Raw genomic sequence first — 22,533 nt, 5'->3', positions numbered from 1 at the left:
TATATATATATATATACACATATATATGCATATATATATATATATATATACATATAGAGATATATATATAAATATATAGATATATATATAGGTATATATATATATATATATATATATATATATATATATATATATATATATCTATAGATAGATATATATAGATATAGATATATATATATATATATATATATATATATATATATAGATATGTACACACGCACACACAAACAACCTATCCAAGATAGAATCTTCACTATAGGATACTTTAAACTTCCTATAGTGGAAGCCCGCGGGATATATGCAAATGAGCCCTTAAAGATATAATACTGTTTCATCTTCATGGCTTTTGAATGCCCATTACTTTTTAAGTCTTTATTGGTACTAGGTATTGTTTTGGAAATGTGCTTTTGAGATTGTTGAGGATACTTATTATACGTGCAGCATCTGGGGAAACTTTTTGGGGTTTAGGAAGATTACACATAAGAGCATTAGCATATGTAGGTCTATGCAAGAGATCCATACTACATGTGGTGGATGTAGTGTATGTATTTTTTTTTTAAGAAAATTTTTATTCATTTAATATATTTACAAAATGCACACAGAAAGGATGAAGTTCAACATCACATACTGTAATACAATGTTAAGAATACACTAAGTCTTCAAGGTAATCTTATACAATTAACGCATTAAGATTAGTGCTTGTATTTCTGACAACCTGGTATTATAAGTGCTTGTATGTAGGATATTGAATAACTAGAACAGTGACAACTATGAATCAGTCATAAATTAGGTGGTTGTCAGTAAACATGAAACAATTGCTACAATGCCTCAGGATGGTCATATCCATGAAAATGATTGTAAAGATAGTAGAAATGTGTACATCCATAGTTACTGATCATTATTACATGACCTACAAGGGGTTAGTACAAAAGGGGTTTACAGCTGACTAGATTGGGTAAGAATCAAAAAGACTAAACTTATGGGGCAGTGCTCCTAATCTTGTAAACTAGTTGTACTTTGTGCAACTAATTACTGAGGACATTTCAGATGTAGTTTCTAGGAAAATTTGCATTCAAAATGCCTGCATCAGTCAGGGCACTGCTAACCACCACTACACAGTGTCAAGCCTTGCACAAATGCAACATCTTTATATAGGCTCAGAAAACCAGTAAACACTAAAAACAGCCATAGGGCTAATCACAGTAAACACACACTAAGATTTCCTCAGAGATTTTCAGCATAGAATGAGACCAGGCTATTCTCCACTGCCACTAGAGTGCAGCCCAACCTATTCTGACTTTAAATCACTGGGACAGCCTGCAAGTACAGCAATAACCTTGAAAATAAACTAATACTACGATTAAAAAAAAAAAAAAAACGGAACCTCGAATCCAGCAACCACCACGGACGGACCCAATGACACTTAATAAGCGCTTTAGTTCCTTTATTAACGATTTAAAGAACTTCATCAGATAAATTACATACTACCTCACTTCCTTTATACAGAGTTAAAAAACTACCACAACTCTACTTTCATTGATGAAACTGATTACTCCCCATCTTAAAGGAGCCACCTAACTAAAAACAATCCCATATTTTTAACACTAAACAGCAAACTTTAAAATACAGATTTTAACAAAACTTACACAAACAGATTTTTAAAACCAGTGCATTATGTGTATATTCCTCCTTTTTGAAATATAAAATATTAAGTAAGACACATACCAAAAAGTTGTGACTAACATCTAATGATTCATTTAACTAACGTAAATAAAACTACTATAACAATGATTCATTCTATAAACAGTATAAGATTTCAGTGTTAACAGAGTGCTTACTGAAATTCTCTCATTAATTCCAGGGGTGTTATCTGCCAGTATGTTTCTCTATGTTCTAAAAAGGCTGACTAATTTCCCCCGTCTCGTTAACAAACATACTATTTGCTTAGAATTCCCAGAGGAATTAACAACAACAGTAAATAGCAAGTACACTAAAATAAAAACTTAACACATGCACATATTAATTTATTTTTTAAAGAAAACAGAAAGAAAACAAAAGTGCAATAATATTAATAACAACAACAATGGAAGGGAAGTTCACAAAGGGATCTTACCAGAGTCTGGAAGGTATAATTCACCAATGCAGGCTGCTGAGAAGATTCAACTATGAAAGTCCTGCAGCTGGCACAAAAGACTAAATAATTGACTTTCTGTGACAGGGGTTAGCCTTCCCTTGATGTGAAGGGTTTAGTCAATCCCCTATTATCACATAGAGTCAGAGGAGGAGGAGATTCAGAGCTCTGAAGGCTGCCAGTGTAAATGTTTGTGCAGACAAATAATCAATATGCCACTGAGGCAGCATGAATGATGAACATAAAATCTTTCAACTGTTCCACATCAGCTAGCTGTGGAAAATGTGAGCAATAAACTATATCAACAGTGACCAATATAATACTGACATACTTTCTGATTTACCAGTCACTGATTTTTGTTAAATGTGCCATAAATCCTTAATATAAGCTGTTGCCCCAATCATTAGATAATTAAATTAACTGTCCACATACACCGAAATTACTTCAGTTTTTAAACCTGCTGTACAAACAGTTGGATGAAAATTGCCAAGTCATTACGGCTTGTAAGGATTCCAAAAGAATACATATTTATGGATTGTTAATGCTTACAAATGTAAACAGATTTGTTGAGATGCTATTTTCACAAAGTAAATGCAAAAGAAAATTATCCACTTTTATGCATGCTAAATGAACAATTTTCTTAGTGACCTCTTTATAGCAAGTATTACCTGATAATAACTTATTAATGGCAGCAACACAACCGTTGTCTATATATACTTAGTGCAATCAGATACTTTTCAAAGTACTTACTAATGACTGATGTACTGGTAAGTCTACAATATTAAACCAGGTCAACCCCCTACCCCTCTTGTTGACAGGAACCATACTGAAGAGACCCTCCTCTTTAATTACACCATTAAAAAGTACTACTAAAGCATGTGTTAAGGCCCTTCTAACCAGATTAATGAACTGACCAGAACGTTTATCTGATCCCATACAGGAGGTCTTCTTATACCTCAAGAAGTGAATAAATAACTTAATATGGACATGTAACTGGCTAGATAGTCCCCAAGTCATATTTGGTTGAGGTCACATTGCAGTGATGACTGCCTCCTTAGAAAAATAGCTAAAAATCCTTAAAAGAGAAAATGGGTTGGATACACACACACAATTTTGTGAACATGGCCCAACTGGTGTACAAGTTTGATTTTGAGAATTAACACATTTATAGCTCTTTCTATTGTCATTTCTTACTGTTTCTGAAATGTCTGTCTGAAGAAATTGCCATTTACAGTTTCCTAGCTGCAAAATTTAGTCGTCGTGTGTCCATTAGTGTTACTTCTTTTAACATATATACAACATCATTTGTGGGTTTTTTTCAAGCTAACAACCCTTGCAAGAACCTTTACAAGCCTAGCCAATAATACCAAGGATATGAAAATATTATATCATAATTACCCAGATATGGGATGGGGTGGTCTCAGGGTAGTGTGTCTTTAGGCATTGGAGCCCTGAGTCATTTTACAGACAGCCTCTATCCATAAGGGAAATGGCCAGTGACCCAAGGGTGAATTTTGTGGTCCCCCATCCATTTATCCAAATTCATTTTGAAGAGAGTGAGGGACGGGCTTTGTTTCACAACAAAGATGGCAAATTTATTTCATAGACGAAGTAGCCTTTGGGATATGAATCTGTCTCTCCAGCAAGTTCTGTTAGAGTCATATATAAGGTTCAGGTCCATGGAATGCATAACCCTCATATAATTTTTCTTGCGAATATGTAACAAAAGTATATAACAATAAAAAGGAAGGGAAGTTCCCAAAGGGATCTTATCCTTCATTGGGGCTGGATCAGAGAATACTTTGTAGGTCGGACACAAGTCACCTTTCAATAAATGATATGAGACTACGTAAAGGGATAGGCCCTTTAATCGGTCCGCATAAGACATGTGGCTTACTCTCTGTATTTTTTTAGTCAGAAACCTCCGCGGCCACTCCAGTTGGTGTAAGTGCCTGGTTAGGTGTATGAAGAAGGGAGCATTGTACTTGATTATGGGCCTGATAAGGGCTGACTACAATGGCACTATGACTTCCTTTGATCTTGATGTCATGCCTTTTCTTATAAGTTGAGCCAAACAGAAGGCTTTCCTCACTACTGTAGCTACTTGGTGGTCAAAGTTTAGGTTACTATCTATCTGTGTTCCTAGGTCCCTCACTAATAGGTATACTTTTGGAGCTGTCCTGTCAATATTATAATTTGCAGGGATATCTGATTTACCAAAGGGTATGATTGCATATTTTTTTTAGCTTTCAGTCTCAGACCACGGTTTTGGCACCAGTCATTTGTCATTTTTAGGCTTGTTTGTAGGATGTCAACATTGTTTGGGGATTCAATGATTGCTCCCAGCTTACAGTCACCAGTGAACTTGGTGAACCAGTTGCCCCCAACTTTGGCCTTCACTTCAGAGAAGTATATACCAAAGAGGAAGAATCCCAACACTGAGCCCTGCGGGACACCACTAGTAACAGGTTTCTTACTGGAAGTGGATTCACCTATCCCAACAACATTAACTACTAGGCTAGATGTCCATGTGGGACAGTTTAAGCCTAACCAATTTCCCTGTTTGTGCTTGAAATAATCCATCCCATTTGGTTACAGACTGACTTACCCATCTTATGGTTGGCAATTATATATTACCTCTAATGAGAATAAATGAGATCACATAGCTAATCTGAGGGGATCCATGCATGGGGTTAAAGCATTTAGCAGCTACTAATTCTAGTAATTTGTACTATGCTCTGTGACACAGTCAGTATATAAATCCTGCTAGCTGACACTGGCAATGCATGCACTAAATTCTGGAAGATTCTGATTTTTGAAATTACAGACAACAGTTTTACAGCTTATCTGACTAACATCTGGAATAGTAAAATGCAGTGTTACTCTGGCAGAGTTATCCAGTGACTGTAGAACTTCAGTATTTGTAACAAGGCCAGGGTATATATATTGTGACTATGAATATCACTTAATTACTTCCTCTACCTTACTGTTGTGTGCAGACATGTGTGTATGTGGATGCCTGCATACAATACACACATTGGTTATTGTGCAGTCCTAACTGTATTCCTGCTTCTCTTCCTTTCCATTCTGTCGGCTGCTACTTTTATGCCTATCCCAACTTCTACCGATATACCAACTTATTTTGTACTTTACAGGTATAATCTCCAAACTAGTAACAGAATTTCAGACATATAATTCCATGCCTACTATATCATAAATACCACACATGCCAAAGCAATGGTAAACTACACCCAGGCTTACTGCAGCAAAATAAAACAAAACAAATAAATGCTGTTGACAACCATGCTACTTATCACAATACTCACTTCCCTAATTGCACTGTTTTGTGCTACAGATTACCAACAGCTACTATAAGTTCACAGGCTAATGACCCTAGGGCCTTTACAAGCCTAGACGTAAAAAAAAACCTGAGCATCCTAAATGACCATAGTTAGATGGTCGATGTTTGTGGAGTGATTCTATGATCAGCACCAACTGCCCCTGTCCATAATGGCCAAAGGTGCTACCTCGGAGTGAATTTGTGGTTACCCATTCAAATGTCAAGGTTATGCTTAAATAGGATTATTGGGGAACTCTGCTGCACATGAAGTGGGAACTTATTCCAGAGGAGTGTCAATCTCTGGGAGACATGACTATACAACATAAATCAATACTACAACAATGCAGTACTACTAAATACACAGTACCATTGCTCCATATACATACTGTACACAAACATTTCCAGATACAATCAAATGATGTCACAGAGTATTAATGCCTATTCCACACAACACAAAATTCATAAAAATAAATCTCACTTAACTCCAAAAAAATTAGATATCTTCGCCTGCCAACACACATACCAACATTTATTAACCTTCTGATCAGCAGAGATATTGAGTGAAACTATTAGACAAAATCTCAAACTATGAAATAAGACTAAAACAACAATATATTAATACTAGAAAGATAAACAGGATCACTGAACTGCATACCTGGATCACAAATAATTCACCTGGCATACTGGCAGTATCAGATACTTTGCTAAAACCATGCACATAGGATGAAGAAATACTAATTAAAGTGTACAAATTTATAAGAAAAGACTGCAGTACCAAAAGGGCAGGAGAGATAGCAATACTAAAATCAATGAATGCAATATCTCAAGCTAACAAAAAACAATTCCATTTTGATATATCAAAAACTCTCAAGGCTTCTGTCAGTCTTAAACAACAAAACACAACCTACAACAGCAGTAATACTCATTCCACCAACTCCAGTCCCATGTAATACAACACTGGAAGATAACCTATACTGGCAATTATCTAATCATTCTACGTGAGAATGGCAGCTATGTCTTCCTAGGCCTGATCTAAATAGTTGATGCAGGTTCACTTGTCTCAACTGGCATGATAAATCAGAAAAGCAGAATTAGCTTATGATCTCCTATTAAATGTTGCTACAGAGCTGAAGACTTTAAAGGGCATACTGGGCACAGCTGATCTGGATCAGAAACTAGGTCTAAAAGCACTAGGTCTGGTTTCCATATCCTTTACCTTGGGTACATCCCCTTAAACTTAAGTGTCCTTTGCAGGATTCTGTACCCCATCTTCATGGTGTGCAGCTTCCATTTGTTTCTATCTGTCAGAAGACAAAGTCCTCAGGCTTTTCACTACCTCTGTTTCTTGGTTTCTAGTCTGAAGCACTGTCAGTGGAGACAAATACTTTGCTCTGATTCCAAGCAGGAGACAAAGCCTGTAACTGTCTTGGCCAATGATTTGGACAACACAATGGTTTCTACATTTTAGGTAAGGAAAATTTGTACCTGCCAGCTGAAAAAGGAGAATTATCAATGGACTGCCGACTAAAAAACTGAAACCAGTCGAGAGTGTACTCAGTTGTCAGAGACTGACGAATCAGGTTGGCATTTCCCTCCCATAAATGTCTGCCTCTGTGAGAAATGAGAAAAACTATGGAACACAGCAAACATGCAGGCATTACAAAATGTAAAAAACACAAAAAAGTAAAAATTCCAAAGAAATGAAGAACACAAATAGAGCACCAGCACCTTTGCTTTAATCACTACAAATGATCTGGTACCTCGGCAATTCGCCGTCACGGATCAAAGTGAAACAGTTACAACTAACATTTATATCAAATCAAGAAACTCTTAAAAAAGCGAAAGAACACAATAAGAGCTGGCTAAAAAACTTGAAACTGTTAAATATAGTAAGCGCTTTCAGCAAGGACCTTGCCTCACCTTCTTCAGACAAAACCAGAAGCATTGTTGAATCAACATATTTATAACTTATATTTTAAGAAGGTAGATGATAACACCATTTATCTAACTGAAACACTTTTAGAGTTGGTTTTAACAAACAACTTTATAGTTTTGGAAGGGCAATTTTATTTGCAAAAAACTGGTGTCGCTATGGGCTCGCCCTGTGGCGGAAGTTTTGCAAATGCAGTGATGGCACACTGGGAGAACATCTACCTGTTTACTAACACCCTGTTTAGGGATAATGTCACCTGGTACACTAGGTACCAGGATGACATGTTTTGCATATGGAAAGGAGACAAGGCTCTTATACCTTCTTTAATTAATAGTATTTCACAAACTACAACCTTTTTGGAGTTCACTTATGCTACAGGTGAGAGCTCAATAAATTATCTGGATATATTATTGATTAATGACAAGGTCAATGGTAGATATAAAAGTGTTATATATATAGGAAACCCACCTATTCTAACACTTTTTTACATTTTTCTAGCAACCATCCATATTATCAGAAAAAGGCCGTTGTTAAAGGCCAAATGGTTAGGGCTGCTAGAATGATTTCTGATAATTTTGACTTTGAGGCTGAATGTGAACAGCTTCAAAATATGTTTCTTAATAGAGGATATCCTGGACATAAGGTGATTAACATCAAGGAGGAAGTTGTTTTTAAAAGAAGTGTGGGCCACTTTAAACCTTTACTGATCGGAAGAGGTATGACTCCTTTGGTCAGTTTAAGAAATCAGGATTGTTTACCCAACGATGGATTGTCACAGGAAAATGGTGTCTTGAGAATACATCAAACTAGTTTTTTATGCACTTTTTCTCTTGATTTCCATTTAATTAGAGATATTTAAATAAAAATTGGGATATTATCAACAGTGATGAAACTTTGTCCAAGCCTTTGGGTACGAAACCTGAAATCACGTACAGAGAGAGGTACTAACCTTAAGGCCATTTTAGAGAAACAGAGTATACCACATTCGAACAGAGCTAAGGGCATGTTTAAATGTGGAGCCTGTGCACAATGCAAACACATTATGGCCAGTAACCAAGTTTGCATTAATGATAGAATATACAAAATTAACTTTAGATACAACTGTGACACCAAAAGTGTCACATATGTTGCTTTATGCAACCAATGTAATTGTTATTACATTGGAAAAACTGAGAGGAAGTTTAGACAGCGTATATATGAGCACTGTTACGCTATTAATAAAAAAGATACCAATAATGCACTGGCTAAGCAATGTATAGAACACCCTGGCCATAGTTTTAAATTTGCAATACAACATAGGCTTAGTGATGAGGCCCTTGGCAAATCCAACTAGAAATTGATGAACTAATGTGGCAAATTAAAACAAGGGCTTATGTGTTTCCAGGGTTGAATGAAAAATCTGTCTATTAAATGTTTTTTACGGCTACTAGCACTTAAAAGATGATTACTACTGTATCATATATAAACTTTTTTTATGTATAATTATATATCATAATTAGGCTTAATAACATCACCTCTAGTTTTATACATTTGTATAGGTTTTTGAAAATGTAATTGATTTTTATATACATTTAGGTTGGGTTTATTAAGTGTAGACACCCTTGATTTTAACAGGTCAACAGGCAGTATTACATTCAGTATGCTTTAATCTTAGAAAGGAAGCATTACGCTGTTAAAGATTTTGAGATTTCCAATAGTTCCTTTAGTTTTTGCATGAGGTTTCATTGTGTTTTTATAGAGTGTATTACTTTTAATGTTTATTACATATATTTATATGTGGTACTTGCGTTCTGCACGACAATTGTTTATTTTTGGCTCTCAAGCATTTTGAACTTTTCAAGTTTACAAATTCAAATGTTTTAAGAAGCAGTATTTGTTACCTCGAAGAGTTAACAATTATCTAATTTGATTTTAATTGATTAATCAGTTCAGTTACTTGTTATAAATATGTTGATTCAACAATGCTTCTGGTTTTGTCTGAAGAAGGTGAGGCAAGAGCCTTGCCGAAAGCGCTTACTATATTAAACAGTTTCAAGTTTTTTAGCCGGCTCTTATTGTGTTCTTTCGCTTTTTTAAGTTTCTTGTTTTCCGTGTAGTTTTGTGGTTTATTATTTATTTATATCAAATCAAATAGCCATTAACAAGATTCACCTTTCTCTGCAATTTTATTAAACATTACTAAACATTGTTAAAAGATTTTGGTATATTATTGTTGAAGATGAAAATATAGGCCATTTATTTCCTAAAAATGTCACGTTTTCATTTAGTAGGGGAAAAATTTTGAAAGCATTATTAAATCATGATTTTGTTGTTGGGCCAAATATTGCTTTGCCATTAGGGACTTTTCCGTGTGGCCATTGTAGTATATGTACTAGAGTGAATAATTTATCTGGTTCCTTTATTAATGGTAAACAATTTAACTCTAGGTACTTTTTCAATTGTAGATCAACAGGAGTTGTGTATATTTTAGGATGTAGTTGTCCTAATACTAAATGTTATATAGGCCAAACCAAGCGTATGGTTAGAATTTGGATTCTTGAACATCTTAGGGATGTGAGAAATCAAAATAATTTAAGTCCTACAGCCAAACACTTCTATGAAAATACATGGTGGTTCTGATTGCGATTTGTTTTTCTGTGTACTTGCTAAACCCTTTCTACCCAAAGGGGGCGATTATATCAGTAAACTGCTAGAGTTACAAAACAGGATATTGAAATTTCAGACTTTACTGCCCTTAGGTTTAAATCAGGAACTTGGTAAGTAAAAAAATAAATAAATAAATAAATAAAATAAAATAAATAAATGAATGAATGAATGAATGAATGAATGAATGAAATAAAATACATAAAAAAAGAAAGAAATAACAAAGGTCTTGTTTGGAGGTCATTAATAAAGTTTTTAATAATGATGTTTGGATACATTTATATATTTTGTATAATTGATATTTTGAATGATTGACTGAATAACTGGATCTTGTTAATGGCTGATTGATTTGATATGCCAGCTGTAACTGTTTCACTTTGATCCATGCGAATTGCCGATGTACCAGATCATTGTTACTGATTAACGCAAAGGTGTTGATACTCTATTTGTGTTCTTCATTACAAAATGTAAACCTGGTTTGGAAGGATCTCAAATAACATTTGTTGGGTGATGATGCATATTTTGCTGTCCTTTGCTTTTTATTCACTACCAAACTTCCTCATAATGTTCATAGGTTCATAGGTTCATACTAGGCTATCTGCCCAAGGGCATTTATAAGCCTAGCCCATAGTTATGTGGCTTTCGCCACCCCTTTAGTTTGAATAAAAACTATGCCTATCATTTTGCTGTGCCTCTGTCAAGCAGTGACACTGAAGTAATCCCTGGGGTATATCTGCAATCTCCCATCCATTGGTCAAGATTCCTCTTGAACAAGGCCAGAGAGGTGCTCTGCCTCACATGTACCGGGATTTTGTTCCACAGCATAGGGAGTCTCTGGGTGATGAATCTGTTCCTCCAGCACGTTCTATTTATAACCGTGTCAAGGTTTAAGTCTCCCGCCCTTGTGGTTCTGAGGGATCTAGATTTTTTGAGGTGAAGCATATTCATCAAATCTGGGTTTGACATGGCCTTATATGTCAGGCACAGGTCACCTCTTTGCAAGCGGTATGAGACTGAATAGAGCTGGAGTTCTTTCAGTCGGGCAGCATAAGACATATTTTTGAGACCCTTTATCCTTTTGGTGAGGAACTTTTGGGGCCTTTCAAGCTGCAGCAGGTGTCTGGTCAGATACATTCGAACGGGCATTGTACTCAATCATAGGTCTAATAAGTGATGAGTACAGGGGGACGATGACCTCCCTTGATCTAGATGTGAATCCCTTCATGATCAGGTGGGTGATATAGAAGGTTTTCCTAACTACTTTAGCAACATGAGTGTCAAGCGAAGGCTACTGTCAACCTGGGTCCCCAGATCTCTGATGACTTTTTCTGTGCTCAGTGGATTGCCACCTATATGGTAGCTAGGGGTAACCTTGTTTTTCCCGAAGGGTATGACTATGTATTTTTGGCGTTTAACTTCAGGCCATGGCTCTGGCACCAGTTATCCGCTTCTGTGAGGCCCTTCTGGAGGATATCTATGTCAGATGTGTTTTCGACTATGGCCCAGTTTGCAGTCATCTGCAAACTTTGTCAGCCATAACCCTCCTGTGTTTGCTTGTACTTCAGAAAAGTAGATGCCGAACAAGAGTGGACCCAGGACTGAGCCCTGTGGGACACCACTTGTGACAGGCTTTGAGTCTGACATGGCTCCAGCAACTCTGACCCTGTGGGTTCTGTCACTTAGCCAATTTGCAACCCATCTTGTGATGTATGGGTTTACATTCAAGCTGATGAGTTTTTCGATGATACCTGAGTGGGGTATTGTGTCAAGGCCTTTGCCAGGTCAAGGTAGGCTGTATGGACTGCCTTTTCCTCATCAATGGCCTTGGTGACTGTCTCAAAAAAGTCAACCAAGTTTAAGAGGCAGGATCTGCCTTTGACAAAGCCAAACTGAGTTGGATCCAAAGTCTGCAAGTTCCCTATGTCTTTATTTATGAGTTCCATTATGATCCTCTCCATGGCTTTGCAGATAAGGCTTGTCAAGCTAATGGGGCGGTAATTTCCAGGGTCTGTGGAGGCACCGCCCTTATGAAGTGGGACCACAGTCGCCGTGCGCCACTCCTTGGGTACGTATCCTGAGGTGAGGCTAAGATTAAACAGCTGTCCTAACTGTGGGTTTAATTCCTCGTTGAGTTCATGAAGCACACAGCCGGGGACACCATCCGATGGTCAATCAGAGTTTTAAACTGATGCAGGGTCAGCTATGAAACAATTCTGAACTACGCAAAACATATCACTCAGACATTCAAAAAAAGTTTCATTTTTTTCCATAATAAAATGCTAGTGACTCACAAAAGTAAGTTTAAGTCGTCATTGTTTTCAGTTAGCCATACTGCTCAATTTCTTAGTTGTTTGGCTTCTGCTGCATACCTACAATCAACTGCATTATGAGCTGAGTTAAGTACAAACTTGCAGTGTTAGATTGTACTGCATTTTTTTTTTTATTTTTCTGTATATTTAATTGTTTCATTGGTCTGTGTCTCTGTAGTTATTTATTTTTCCATTTAATTGTTTCATAGAATACTGTTGCCTCTCTCTGCCTCTGCAGTTAGTGAGGGCTATTGTATTTCACTTCATTGATATTCAGTGTTAAACTCTTAGCCTAGAGGGTTTCTGTGCATTTTAAATGTTAGTCACATATCTTTGAATTTATTACTGCTCAATTTCTTAGTTATTTGGCTTCTGCTACATACCTACAATCAACTGCATTACTAGCTGAGTTAAGTACAAACTTGCAGTGTTAAAGATTGTACTGCATTTTATTTTATTTTTCTGTGTATTTGTTTCATTGGTCAGTGTCTCTCTGTGGTTATTTATTTTTCTATTTAATTGTTTCATAGAATACTGTGGTCTCTCTCTGTCTCTGCAGTTAGTTTCCCGCCCGCCCTCCCTGTTCTTGTTTTGGTATTAATCTTGGTGGCTTTGGAATTGCCCATTCCTCCTGTAAATTTGTGTTTGTACACTCCTCCTGGGTCTACTTCATTTGCTCACTCAACCAAGTACAGTGAGATCATATTTTGACTTCAGACACTCCTACCAGTCCCATCTGTTCAGCTCTATTCCAGTTTAGTGTCACTAGCTCATTCTACCTAATATAGAGAGAACATTTGTGAAGGGCAAGCCACTCAGGTCCTTAAATTTGAATTATCTTCGGTTTCTACTTTCTCTCTTTCTAAAAAAAAAAAATTCTAAGCTTGTTTCCTGCATATCCTATAACTAGTTTAGTCCAGATATAGATTTGCTGTAACCAGGACTGTTTGTAAGCTTCTGAGCCCCCAAAGCCTTTCTGTGTTGGAAGGAAGCCTTCTAGCTTATCAGTGGGAGTGGTAAGCATTAGGTAGCCTATCTACCACAAGAGTGGTTCCTCGCCCAGAAATTGTAGTTTATTGGCAGTTTTTCCATCTCTTTCAACTTCCTGGTTTAAAAGCCTGCCTTTGCGCTTGTTTCCCACCTTTCCTGTAATTAGTCTAGTCCAGATACAGATCTGCTGTCTCCAGGACTGTTTGTAAGCTTCTGAGCACCCCAAGCCTTTCTGTGTTGGAGGGAAGCATTCTAGCTCATCAGTGGGAGTGGTAAGCACTAGGTAGCCTATCTATCACAAGATATAGGTACAGATTCTTAGTTTCAGCACTTCAATTTGCTTATTCGTGTTCAGCACTTGTTCAGAACTTGTTAGCACTAAATAAGGTGCAAATTGCTACAGCACTCAACCTTCCTCTTTACCTAGAGGAAAACAGTTTTTGTACTTACTATCCTTACTTGCTTAGAGAAAAACAGCTCTTATACTCTTTTCTCACTTGTCTAGAGGAAAGTAGTTTTTTATTCAGGCATGTCCAAGCGTCAGCTCCCAGTGTTCTCTCCTGTCTATCTGATGAATCTGGGCAACTTGAGGCAATGTAGCAATTGCCTCATGTACACAAACAACCCTCTCCTCCTACCACCCAACACTACAACCTGTGAGAGATGTACTTATCTAGCCAAACTTGAGGTAAAGCTCTCTCCAACCAAGAATGATATTGACAGTCAAGAGGAGAAGGTAAACACTTGCACCACACCACACTCATCACATAGTCCCACTAAACCTGCACCACCAAAACCCACCCATAGAAACACAAAAATATTCGCAGAGGCTCTCAATAATAATCTGCTCAAGCAACAGAGACCTCAAAAGCAGAAACAAGCAACCCCCACTCCCCCAACACGACCCAAATGATGGGTCTATATCACAATATCGAAAGCTGACAGGTTCGAAGCACAAAACCTTGAACTTGCAACTTCGACAGCTGACAATGTCGAAAGGTAGAATGGAGATCGCCAAAGAGTGTGGGAAGGGAAGATTTCCCTTTACTGCACTGTAGTGTGATCTCGGAGTTGGTATATGCAAGTAGCGGGGGTGTGGGGGGTGCAGGGGGCCTTGCCCCCTTGCATAGAGCATTTTTTTGTTATGGGTGTTGTTTTTTTCACGTTCAATGCCAGATCTTGAAGTTGCAAAGTAGAAGTTTTGTGCTTCGAATTTGTCAACTTTCGATTATCTGATATAGACCCCAAATGATGCACAGCCCACAAACTCAGTGTGCCAATAAACCACAGCCCAAAAGGCAAACCAATGTACCCAACACGCTAGCTATAGGTGAGTCTATAGTCAGGCACACTGATGTCCCACTCTCCAGGCTAAACAAGGAGAAGGTTACTGTCAGCTGCCTGGTCGGGTGCCAGGATCCGCCACATAACCCAAGCACTCAGGTCACTCCACAACAAGTACAAATATGACTCTGTCATTGTCCATGTTGGTGTGAACGACCTGAGAAGTACTTCACTGGATTACATGAAAAGAGACATGGAAGAGTTTTCCGATCTTGCAGCCAGGCAGGTATGACCCTAGCCCTGAGTAGCATCCTGCCATCACCTAGAATGATACCGCAGTACAAGGACAAAATGATTGACTTCAACAACTGGCTAAGTTTCTGGTGTCATTCTAAGGGGATCCAGTATCTGTCTGCCTGGGACGACATGGTCAACAGACCACGATGCTTTGCCAGAGACGACCTGCACCCGTTGCCCCGGGGATTCTGGATACTGGCTAAGGCTCCTGCCACCCGTATAGTGCCTTTTTTAGGCAAAGTCCAAATGACATATTCAACACCGTAACACGAACAGGCAAGCAAAAACTGAGGGTAATGCTACTCAGTGCTATAAGTCTAAATCTCAAAATGCACTCACTCGAGGCACTCCTAAATATGGAGAACATCGATATCTGTGCAGTAACTGAGACCTGGTTCAAGGCTCTAGAGAGCACCCCTGCATTACCAGGCTATAACTCATTCCACACTTTTTGGCCATCTAACCTGGATCAGAACACCAAAGGCGGAGGTGTGTCCATATTCATTAAGGATATCCACACCTCCAGGCTAGTTGCGTAGCATAATGCATCTGAGGTTATCCAAGTGCAACTAACTCTGGGCAAACCTGCAATCCAAATTGTAGCTTCCTACAGCTCCCCCACCATGCCCCAGGATTCCCACTCCTCTTTTCTTGATATACTGGAAAATATTAGGGTTCAACCAAACACCCGAATAATGGGCGATTTCAACTACCCCACCATTAACTATGAAAACTACTTATGTAACAACTCCTTCACTCAATGGTTACTGGAATTTATAAATTCCAATGCCTTGGATCAACTTATGCACACCCCCACCAGGGGCAACAATATCCTAGACCTAGTCATTACCAATGAGTGACCGGTGTTCCACACCTGAAATCAACTCCTCACTGGTCAGAACCGACCATAAGCTAATCACCCTAGATATCCGCATCCAGCCCCCACCCACTGTTAAAGAAACCATGGTAAAAAATTTCTCCAAAGCCAACTTCATGCTTCTTAAGACAGAAGTGGCTAACTTCATGACACCCATGCAGATGGACAATACAGTTATGACTGCTGAATCCTACACAAATGCACTCTATAAGCACTTACACATGTGCATGGAGCGTGCTATCCCAAACAGAACCAAGACGCTATCCTCCAAAAAAAAGGAAGCCAATCTGGTGGTCCCCTGCCATAAACAAACTCTACAACAGAAGGAAGAAACTGTTGGAAAAGACAGTAAAATCCCATGAGTGGAGGAGCTGCCTGGTCAGCCTCAGTAAGAAGCTGAGATCCCTTATAATCCTCCAAAGCTAGCTACGAAAACAAAATCACCACTGATTCTAAGAGCAACCACAAAGCATTCTATAGCTATGTCAAGAATCTCACTGGCAGCACCCAGATTTGCTCTGAGTTACAGCACAACGCCATGAAAATTACAGAACCAACTGATATTGCCAACAACTTGGCAGATAAGTTTAGTGCTAACTGTACCCCCCTCTCACCTCCTAAATGGCCCATATCTATACAGGAAGAATGCAATGTCCCTCTAATCACATCTATGCTGGTAAAAGCTGCACTCTCTAAAACCAACAACACAACATCCATGGGACCGGACAACATCCCAGGCTGAGTTTTACACAAACTTCAGAATGAATTGGCTCCCCACCTAAGCACCATGTTCAATCATAGTCTCATGTCAGGCTTTGCGCCCACTGAATGGCGCACAGCAACAGTTATCCCACTCCAAAAAGTGGGAGCCACCACTGATCCTGGGAACTATTGCCCTATTAGTCTCACGAGCCTGGTCTGCAAGGCCATGGAACGTATTATCATGGAACTCATAAACAAAAACATTGGTAACCTCCAACCTCTGGACCCTACCCAGTTCGGGTTTGTGAAAGGCAGATCATGCCTTCTGAACCTGATCAACTTCTTTGAGGCAGTCATCAAAGCTGTAGATGAGGGTAAGGTGGTTCACACAGCCTATCTTGACCTCGTCAAGGCTTTTGAAACCATCCCCCATTCTGGAATTATAGCTAAACTCACTAAACTAGGTATAAATCCCTACGTCACAGGATGGGTTGTCAACTGGCTCACTGACAGAACCCACACTGTAAAAGTTGCAGACTCCAAATCTGACTTCAAACCAGTGACAAGTGGAGTACCACAGGGTTCAGTCCTAGAACCTCTCCAGTTTGGTATCTACTTCTCTGAAGTACAGGCCAACACAGAAGGTCTCTGACTAATGAAGTTCATAGATGGCTACAAACTAGGAGCCACAGTCGAGTCCCCAAATGATGTAGACATCCTACAGAAGGGCCTCACTGAGACAGACGCCTGGTGTCAGAGGCATGGCCTCAAGCACAATGCCAAAAAGTGCATTGTCATCCCCTTTGGTAAAAACTCTGTACCCATGAACTAACACAAAAACATCAGTCTACTTAATGCCGAATGTGTGATAAGAGACCTTGGGGCCCAGGTGGACAATAGTCTCTCCTTTGATAATCACATCTCCAGAGTAGTCAGGAAATCCTTCTCACAAAAAGGTTCTCATCCAGGAAAAAAAAGGTTATTGTTCCCCTCTATTCGGCACTCATTAGACCCATTACAGAGTACAATACCCCTTTTCGAATGTATCTCACAAGGCAGCTGGAAAGGCCGCAGAAGTACCTCACAAAGGGGATTATTGGCCTCAAACAGATGCCCTACATTGACAGTCTCAAAAAATTCCAACTTTACTCTGTAGCAAATCGCCTACTTGGAGGAGATCTCTGCCTAACATATAAAGCTATGTTAAACCCAGAGCTGTTGGACATACTACACCTTAAGAAATCCCAATTCCGCCAAGCTACATGCTCTGGGGACCTAAACCTTATCACCACAATAAACAGGATATACTGGAGGGATAGATTCCTATCCCAGAGATTTCCCATACTCTGGAACAAGCTCCCCATCTATGTCAAGCAAAGTTCCTCATTAGCACTCTTCAAGAAAAATCTTGATGAGTGGATGGGAAATAGGAAATACACCCCAGGGATCACTTGTGTGGCTCTGCTTGACAGGGGCACAGGAAATTAACTTTCTTGGGTGGAGTAAGCCAGGGAACCTTGTTGGCTAGGCTTACTTAGGCCCTTGGGCTGATAGCCTAGTACCTACCTATGAACCTATGACACTGTTACAATGTTAGTGTATTTGCAGTCTCAAGATCTTAGTAGACTATCTAGGAGTCAATATCCATAGATAAGTGACATGTGCCTTTTACTTGCCCAATGATCAATCAAGAACTTGAAAGTTTGTAAATTTAACAGTTAATGGTAAGTGATTCCATTCCATAGACACTCACACAACAAAAATGCATTTTAAAAAATAAAAAATCCTGAATGAAATGTGTCTGTTTTTGTCATTTCATTATTGTATTGACATCTGTCGCATATGGATTAGTTTGAATAGTAAATACTAGGGTACTTGTTAAAGTTTTGCTTCTAGAGTATTCATAAACAAATAACTTCATATCATCTGTAAGTAGATTATATCCAATGGTAAACAATTCTAATTTTTAAAACTTTCCTTGACAACCCATTTTTGACATGTCAACTACCTTCATAATGAAGTGGCTTGCAGTTTCAAAGGTAACAAAAAAAAACCAAGAAACAAAGGCAGGTGCTTTAAAGGAAAGGCCTACTTTATATATATATATATATATATATATATATATATATATATATATATATATATATACACACACACACACACACACATATATATATATATATATATATATATATATATATATATATATATATATAAAATACCCATTTGTCAATCAGGTGGGACCACCGGGCACACAGTCCCTTTTCAGGGGCAACCCAGGAGCACTGTCTGGATACGGAAATTGTGCAAGGTCAAACAGAAGGCAAATAAAGGCTGAGGGAATAAAACACTGTACCAGACAAACTATAGCTCACAGTCTTAACACTATCTGCCAACTGCCAGATAGACTAACAATTTATTATTCCAATGCTCAACTCTAACCAACTTATGTAAAAGCACAAACAAGACAAAATGAGGTGACTTTATCAAGCATATAAGAAGACAAGTAAAATAATCTAGGCACTTTCCCACCAATCTGTTGAAGAGAGAGGAATTTAAGGAATGGGCAGTGAAGATTATTCAAGGAGCTGTTAAAGATAGAAATTCCTTCTAAAATATACCTAGGGAGTGGGATAAAATTAAGGTGAAGTTTAAAAATAGGGTGGAAATAAAAGAAAAGGATCTCACAGATCAAGAAGAGGATCAACTGTAGAATGCTAGGCAGAAAGTAAGGATTACCTCGATAACATGCATGAGCTTGAAAGATTGCTGTTAAGCAACTGTTTTTTGATAACACTACAGCACAAAAACTTTTAGCACAACGACTTAAGCTACAGAAAGTAGAAAAGGCTGTCGCCAAACTTAGGGAGCAAAGAAGGTAACAAAGAGACCTTGTAGAGGTATTAGAAATATTTTGGAAATTCCATGAGAGTCTTTATAAAGCAGAGAAATATGAAAATCAAGAAAAGATACAAATGGAAATGTTTATGGAAAAATTATATATGCCAAGGTTAGAGGTAGATGAGACTCAATTACTAACAGTTAGGATAGGAGGAGATGAGATAAAAACTGTGGTGTATAACCAATCTACAGGAAAGTCTCCAGGAATAGATACTATTCCTGTGGAAGTCTGCAAGTGAAGAAGGAAAAACTTATAAAGATCTGGAAGGTTTTGTTTAACAGTATGTTAAGAGGAGAAGTACCACCGTCCTGGAAGAAAGCAGTGGTAGCTGTAATACCTAAAGATGGAAAGGATCCATCAGATCCAGCTTCATACCAGCCTATTTCAATACTAAACCATGATTATAAAGTATTCATGTCTATAATGGCTAAAATAATGGCAAAAGTAATGCTAAAACTTATAGTTATAGATCAATGTGGTTTTGTGGAGGGGAGGCAAACATTTAGCAACATTAACAGAACACTGATGATCCAGAGGGAAGCAGAATGTAAGAAAATATCATTGTTGTTGGTGGATCTTGATACAGAGAAAGCATTTCACAGAGTAAGCTCGGACTTTCTGAGCAGGGCAATGGAAGCATTTGCATTTCCTGAAAAAAATATAAGGTTGATTAGGAGAATATATGAGGAATTGGAGGCAAAAATTAAAGTGAGTGGGGTCCTCTCTGATAATTTCTGATTGCTTAAACAGAGGAACCAGGCAGGGGTGTCCTCTTTCCCCTTTATTTGCATTATATTTAGAACCACTGGCAAAGAAAATAAGGGACCCAGAAATTCAAGGATATAATTGGTATGGAAGTCAAGAAAAGCTGCATTTATTTGCAGATATTATTTTGTACCTGACAAAAACAGAAAAAGGCATTACAGTGTTGTGGAACATTTTGAGACCGTTTCAGATCTTTTTGGGATACAAAATTAATGACGCTAAAACAAAGGCAATAGTGGTAAATTATGTACCCACACATGAATTGATTCAGGAATCCCATATTTATGGGGACATGACAAAATGAAATATTTAGTAGTATGGATTAAAATGACTCTAGTGTAGCAGCTAAGGATATGTGGGAAGAGATTAAAAAAAATATATAATACAAAAACTGGGAAAATGGAAGCTTTGTTATATGGATATGGATAGTAAGATACAAACAGAATGTTTTTAGTCCCTTTAGTCTTATGTACACGTCAGGCATATTTTTATCAACCAGAGGAGAATATGGAGGTAGGAATTAATAAAGAGCTGAAGGACTTTATCTGGGAGGGGAAAATGGCAAGAGTCAAGTGGGATAAACTGATTCTTCAAGTAGAACAGGGCAGATTGGGATTTCTAAGCTAGACAGTTAAGACTCTTATACAAAGCACAAGCAGAAAACTATAACTGAAAGTGGAAAGGGATGATTATGAAACAAGGGGGAAGCTCAAGAAACAAGGAGAGACTGGGACTTTGGATGCAGCTTTTAAGGAGAACAATAATAATCATAGTGAGTATCATATTCATAAAGCAGCAGAAGGTATTCTAAGCACTAAGCCAACATGGGAATAGAAAAAGGAGATTATGCCGATAGGGATGACTGCAATTAGGGATACAGTCTATAGGCAAGAAGGGGCCAGAATTTATTGGAGAAAACTGGCAAAGGAACCAAGATATTAGCAGCAAATAACTAGACTGGGAAAGATGACAACGGAAAGACACCAAGAATTTATTTGGACTGTAGGTCAGAGATTGCTTTTCCTATCATGAACTGATAGAGTATAGGCAAAGAGAAAGAAATGGGTGGGTTCCTAAACAAAAGACCAGAACTGGTAGAGTTTTTAATAGAATCAAGAACATAAGCTGCCATTAAAAAGGAATAATTAGTACAGTATATAAAATATTGCATGATAACTATAAGAATCAATCAGAGGAGGTTAGAAAGGATTGGGAAGGGAGACTGGATAAGCAATTCACAAACAATGGGACGATATATATATGTCTCCCAAATATGCAACAAAATCTAGAAGATTTAGGATTTTTCCTTGGAAATGTGTACATATATATTTTTATACCCCAAATAAGAGTCCACAGACTTTTTCCTCAGGCAGACAGTTAATGTTGGAGGTGTGAAGGGGGTAGAAAGAGGTAATTGGGAACATATATTTTCTGGGAGTGCAGTGAGTTGCAAGATTTTAAGGATTCCCTGCGGGATGCACTGTCAGAGATGCTGGGTGGGCAGACAGGTCTGACGAAGGAGATGATATTTCTTGAGCAATGATACAGAATAGGAATTGCCTACACATGGTAAGGTCTTGCTGTGTCTAATAATGGTGGCTACCAAAAAAGCAATTACTAGAAAATGGAAATCAAAAACTAAACTAACTATATTGGAAGTAATAAATATAGTACACACAGACAAAACGACTGGAATTAAGATCTTTAGAATTTCTAAAGGTAAGAGCAAACTACATAGGAAAAAAATGTGAACTGTGGGAACAATACATACAAGAGAGGAATGAGGTCTAAAAGGTGGCAGGACTTAAATGAGCTATGTAATGGTTGAGTGAGAAAGATTGGTTAGATTATAAATGATGTATAATGTTTGCAAATGGGTGTGTGTCAGCATGGTTTGTGATGTAAAATGCTTGACTAAGACTGTGTCAGTGTGGTTTCTTTTCAATTATATAAATGTGTGATCGCCTATGTAGTAATTGATGGTTTAATACAGATGTTTCTTGCTTACAAAAGTCAGAAATTGAATAATGTATGTAATATTGCTTAGGTTATATGATATACAGCAATATATATGAAGTATAATGTTTATTTTAATATAGTTTGATTACTTCTGTATGAAAGTAAATTTGCCTATGTTTCGGGGAAAGAAAAAAAAAAGGAAAGTAAAATTATCTAAATATATTCAAGCACATCAAATATTTAGTGCCATCGGAAAGCATTAGAAATGAGATTTCAAGGATCTACATAAACTTTTCTGCAGAGGTGGAACTTAAAGGACTTCCTAAAAGATCTCTCAGATTAATTCACCTTAATAAGGGATGCAGCAAATTTAACGGGACCAGTGCAAGATAAGCAAAAGA

General features: G+C 37.9%; 1 protein-coding gene across 1 annotated transcript in view; it reads right to left on the bottom strand.

Annotated features, from left to right (window-relative positions):
• Window positions 1-22,533, bottom strand: part of CTC1 (CST telomere replication complex component 1) — a 1,463,250-nt gene that overhangs the window by 494,782 nt on the left and 945,935 nt on the right. The window lies entirely within an intron of this gene.

This window comes from Protopterus annectens, chromosome 4.part1 (genome assembly GCF_019279795.1).
Source record: "Protopterus annectens isolate FY-2018-M chromosome 4.part1, PAN1.0, whole genome shotgun sequence".
NCBI classification, from domain to species: Eukaryota; Metazoa; Chordata; order Ceratodontiformes; family Protopteridae; genus Protopterus; species Protopterus annectens.
This window is presented reverse-complemented; position numbering and strand designations above follow the sequence as displayed.